The sequence below is a fragment of the Psammomys obesus genome, unplaced genomic scaffold, assembly GCF_907164565.1.
Source record: "Psammomys obesus unplaced genomic scaffold, mPsaObe1.curated_primary_1811, whole genome shotgun sequence".
Lineage (NCBI taxonomy): Eukaryota > Metazoa > Chordata > Mammalia > Rodentia > Muridae > Psammomys > Psammomys obesus.
Window position 1 is genome coordinate 3,433,646 of NW_026587032.1, and position 5,310 is coordinate 3,438,955.

Consider the following 5,310-nt stretch of genomic DNA (forward strand, 5'->3'; position numbering starts at 1 on the left):
TCATGAGACCGGAAGTTCTGGTGTCTGGCTATGGGCTCAGTCTCAGGGTTTGTTCCTCTCAAGGAGCCAGCCACAGCTACCTCACAATGGAGGCTGCCCAGCATGCAGAGTGTCACCTGTGGTCCCAGTGTCTCTAGCTGCAGGAAAAACAGTGGCTTGTGCCAGCTAAAATGCCAACTGCTCAGATCCTCTGCACAGTGTGGCCCACCACCTAATTGGGAAGGGGTTAAAAGTACACTTTTAAAGTCGTTTGTAGGTTGGAGAGAGGACTCGGTCGGTTGGCAAAGCACCGGGCTGGCGAGTGCTGTTTCAAATGTAAAAGCCTAGAGAATGTGCTGATGGGCTTCAAATGTGACAGAAAAGAAAGGGAGCAGTCAAGGATTGCCCCAATATTTGGGGGCCCGAGGAAGAGGAAGAATGGGCGGGGCCTCAGCAAGGACTGGATGGAAGCTGCCTTCCCAGAGCTGATGCACTGTGTTTTAGTCGTGTGGTCAGCATGCTCTGCCTATGATGATGCCATCATCATGTACTTCACCGTTGAGCTGTCTCCTCACCATGACAACCTCAAGGAGCCACTTGTCCCCCCTGCAACCTTTAATCTGCCACACAAGGCAACCCTGGTCCTCTTTTACTCCAGTGGCCAAGGGAGTCTCTCTCTCTCACCCACACACACCTAGCTGAGGAACTACTGGCAGTTGGTGGCTTCTGAGGGAGGCAAAGCCAGTTTTACAGCCCATGACCTTAACAGGGAGAACACACTCCAGCGGACAGCCCTACGCCCATGATTGCATGGCTGGCTCAAATTAGACTCAGTGGGTAATTGTAAGAAAGAAACAAGGTTGGGAGGAAGTAGAGAGTGAGGGTGGGTCTGGGAGGACTGGTTGTGTGTGCTGGATAGTTTTATGTCAACCTGACACAGGCTAAAGTCACCTGAGATGAGGGAACACGGTTAAGAAAATGCCTTCATAAGATCGGGTTATGAGATGGCCAGTATGGCCTTTTCTTAATCAGTGATTGATGCTTGAGGGCCCAGCCCATTGTGGTGGGGCCATCCCTGGGCTGGTGGTCCTGGGTTCTATAAGAAAGCACACTGAGCAAGCCAGTAAGCAGCACCCCTCCATGGCCTCTGCAGCATCTCCTGACTCCAGGTTCCTGCCCTGCTTGAGTTCTGGTCCTGACTTCCTCTAAAGATAGCCTACAATGAGGAAGTGTAAGCCAAACAGTTTCCTCTCCAACTTGCTTTTTTTTTTTTTTTTTTTTTTGGTCCCGGCGTCTCCTTGCAGCAATAGAAACCGTTCCTAAGTCATGGGAAAGAAGAGAATATGATCACAGTACATTGTATGCGTGTGTGAAACCCTCAAGGAAGTAATACAAATAATATATTAGAAAAAAAAAAAAGACTAGTCTGGGAGGGTGGTGGGGTCACATGGCAGCTCTGCTACTTCTGTTTTGAGGAACCAAAACAAGCCCATTTTCTGCAGTGGCAGTCCTAGCAGGGTGATTAAGGTCCCTCTTTCCCGTGGTCCACGCTAAGGAGTCCGCACTCTTAGGACAGCAGGCTGTGGTCGGGCGCAAGAAACCCTCGGCTAAGAACACAAAGGGAAAGGGAGACAGGTCACAAATGCCATGCTGGGCTTACCAGAAAGCAAAACTCAGGTGAGGAAGACATCACACCCCAGGGTCAACCGCCCTCTCTGGGGTGTCTGCGTGCAGGCACCGGACGTTGTCCCATTCCCCGGCCACCCCCTCCATCCCTGCCTTCTCCCCGACCCCCAACCACCAACACCATGGGACAATTCTGCTTTGGGAAAAATTGCGGTAATGGTGTGTAGATGAGATGATTTACCTTGTCACCACTGGGGCCACTGGAACTAAGGACGCCACTTAGTGTACATTCATGGGGTTGCTCAGTCTCCAGGGCCCTTCCGGAAACTTCTCTTAGGATGGGTAGGCGTGGCAGTGCATGAGGTTTTGGTAGGGGGGCAGAGGCAACCAGATCTCTGTTCTCTGGGAGTCTACACAGGAAGTCCCAGCCTAGCCTGTGCTACAGGGCAAGGCCCTGTCTCCAAAAAAAAAAAATAATTTATTTTATAAGTTTTAATTTTTTTAGGGCTAGTGAAATGGATCAGTAGATAAAAATATGACCTGAATTCAATCTCTGGGACTCATATGGAGGAAGAAGAAAACAGATTCTCAAAGTTGTCACCACCGCCCCTCTCTCTCTCTCTCTCACACACACACACACCATTACACACTTGTGTACATACACAGACACATACACACAATGAATAAATACAAAACAATGTAATTCTCTAGAAATATTTTTTTCTATCGTTCCCTTTGACCTTCCACTTTCACGTTGTTCAAAGGCCCTTCAGGCCTTGCAGAGCCACAGGGAGCCGTGCTGTTAAACGCCTGGGTTCCTCACCCTCTTGTCACAGCATTGGTCTTCAGCAAACTAATGTTCCCAAGCCTGGTTCCTCATCTGAAAATGGCGATATAGTCAGACCTCAGGAACTGTTCTCGCCGAGGTGACAAACGCCTGACAAAAGTGGCTCAAGGAAAGGCGGGGTTTGCTCTGGCTCCCGGTTTGAGGGCACAGTCCATCAATGGTGGGGACACATATGAGGCGCCTGGTCACGTGACATCTGCAGGCAGGAGGCAGAGAGTGAGGACTGCCCCAAAGCTTGTTTCTTCCTTTTAATTCAGCTCACAACCCAGCCCACGGGATGGTGATGACAGTATCCAAGATCTAAGATCTAAGTATCCAAGCTGGGCCTTTGCTTCCCAGCTAACCCTCTCTGGAAACACACCTCACCCGTGGTTGTGTCTTCTGGGTGATTACGCGCAACTTTCTGTACTCCCTGATTCAACAGCAAGCCCCAAAAGTCCAAGAAGGAGGAGCTGAGTTGGGTGTGGGTGTTGCATATGTTTGTAATTCCAGGAAAGGGAAGAAGGAAGATTGGGCATTCAAGGACATAGCATTCAACTACATAGCAAGGAAGTCCTGCCTCAAAGGAGGAAGAGGAGGAGGAGGAGGAGGAAGAGTTCTTTAGTGGATGTGGGAAAAAGTCGCACGTACATTCATGTGAATGTCTGAGTAAACAGACAATACTAACAACCTGAAAATGGAGCTGTCACTCAGATGCGCTTGCTGGCAGTTTAGATGATGTGGATAATTGCTAATGAGCCCCAGCTTGTATCTACCTCTTGCATTAGTGTTTCTTATCTAATGCACTCAGAGATTTAGCTAGAGCCACTTAGATCTTGACAAGAAAATTAGGGGCTGGAGAGGTGGCTCAGGAATTAACAGTGCTTGCTGCCCTTGAAGAGGACCTGAGTTTATACAAAACCACTTGTAACTCCAGCTCCAGTAGATATGATATTATCCTGTGACACACACACACACACACACACACACACACACACACACACACATAAAAGGAAAATAAATTGCAAAAACAAGATTAACCTGATTATCTTGCACAATAAGACAATCTTGTCAGTGGAGAACAAGTATGAACAGGGGAAGGAAGACTACCTTTCTGGGGCTCCTTTAGAACTGTCGATGAAACAGAGAGTTGAGGGTACAAACGGTGGCCTGTTTCTGGAAAGGCGGACTGCTGACCATTGCCCAGGCTTGGAGTCCCATCTCCCAGCAGGCACTCTGAGGGACTTGGGGTTTCCGTGTGGACAGCCAACTCTGCCCCTGTTTGAGTGGGAATGTGGAGATACCTTATAAAAGCCCAAACGAGTAGCAAGTAACACACAGAAGAAGCTTGGGAATTGGGAAGATGGCCAATGGTCTCCACCCAAGGCCCCTCCACATTTCCCGAACGTCACAGAGAGACGGAAGGCTGCAAAGGCACAAGAGCGGGTTTTAGCAGGGGTCATTTGCCAGGCTGACCACCGTCCCTCGTTCCCAGTGCACAGTGCACTGTCAACTAGACGAAACTAGAACGGCCTGGGAGACAAGCTTCTGGGTGTGTCTGTGAAGGACTTTCTAGACTGGGTTAATTGAAGCGGGTGGCACCATTCCAACAGGCTGGGGTCCTGGACGTAATGAAAAGGGAAAGCAAGCTGAGCACGGCCATGACCGTGGCCGTCGTGGGACTGCCTGCCTCAGTGCCACATCATCTCCAACAACACAGGCCGTGTAGCCTCAGACGGCGAGCCAACGCACGCCCTTCCTGCTCTGAGTGGCTTTCCTTAGGTGTTTTGTCACAGCAACGAGACAAGCAAACTAAAGCAGTGCCGGAGAGACAGTCCTTCCCCCAACTCATTGCCCAAACCTTTTTGCTGTGTGAAACCCCACACCGCAGGAATGAAAAACCACTTGCATGGACCGTTCCTCATGCTCTGTGGCTCATCTGCACTCGCTTGCTTTGATCATCTTGGCCCTGTCTCCTACACACACACACACACACACACCACACACTTAAAAATTAAATCAGTTCCACAAGGCAGAAAGAGATGGCAGTCTCAGAGTAAAAGCCATCACCATATTTCCATTTGTCTCACTTTTACTGGTGGCCAAAGGGAGTTACAAGGTCAAGACTCAAGGGGTGACATGAAGACTCCACCTTTTGGTAGATGAAGCTGCGATGTTACATTGTCACTTGTTTTTATAACACTTTTACCCACACTGTTATATAAGAACCAGGCATCATGCTTGGTACCCGGTAGCTAATCGACGATGCTCATTGCAAGAATTCAGAAGTAAAAACCTCCTCAAACGATGTCTGTGACTGCTGCCTCCTGCCCCTGGCTCATCAGCTTGACCTGCCTTTTTGTTGTTCACTGCTGGGTTTCTGAGTTGGGCTAAAACTTAGCGGTTTAGAGAGTTCAGTGCCCTTATTTGTATCACATTCGGTGCCTTTTTACCTGAGCATTTTGAGTCACTTCGGCCCTCAGCATCTTCTTGATGCTGAGGAGAGTATCATATGTTTTCCCAGTCGTGGTTAGGAAAAGGGTATTTATTAAAGCATGAGCTGGCCGAGACCTCCTTCTGCCAAAAGCTGGCGCTTGCTGCCCCCTCGTGGCTGATTTTTGCATAGCTCCATTCAAAGTGTGAAATTAGCAGGTAAATGACAAAAAAAAAAAAAAAAAAAAAAAAAAAAAAAAGGAGGGTGGGCTTCCACAGGAGAGCTCTGATGTATGTGAAATACTAAAGAAAGACCTTTTTTTTTTTTTTTAAATAACCATTTACATCTTGTATCTTGTGAGTCCCGGTTTTTCATGTCTTGGGCTAGAGAAAAGACGAAACAATGTAAAGACGACCTAAGTCACCGTGTGTGAGGAGAGTCTCTG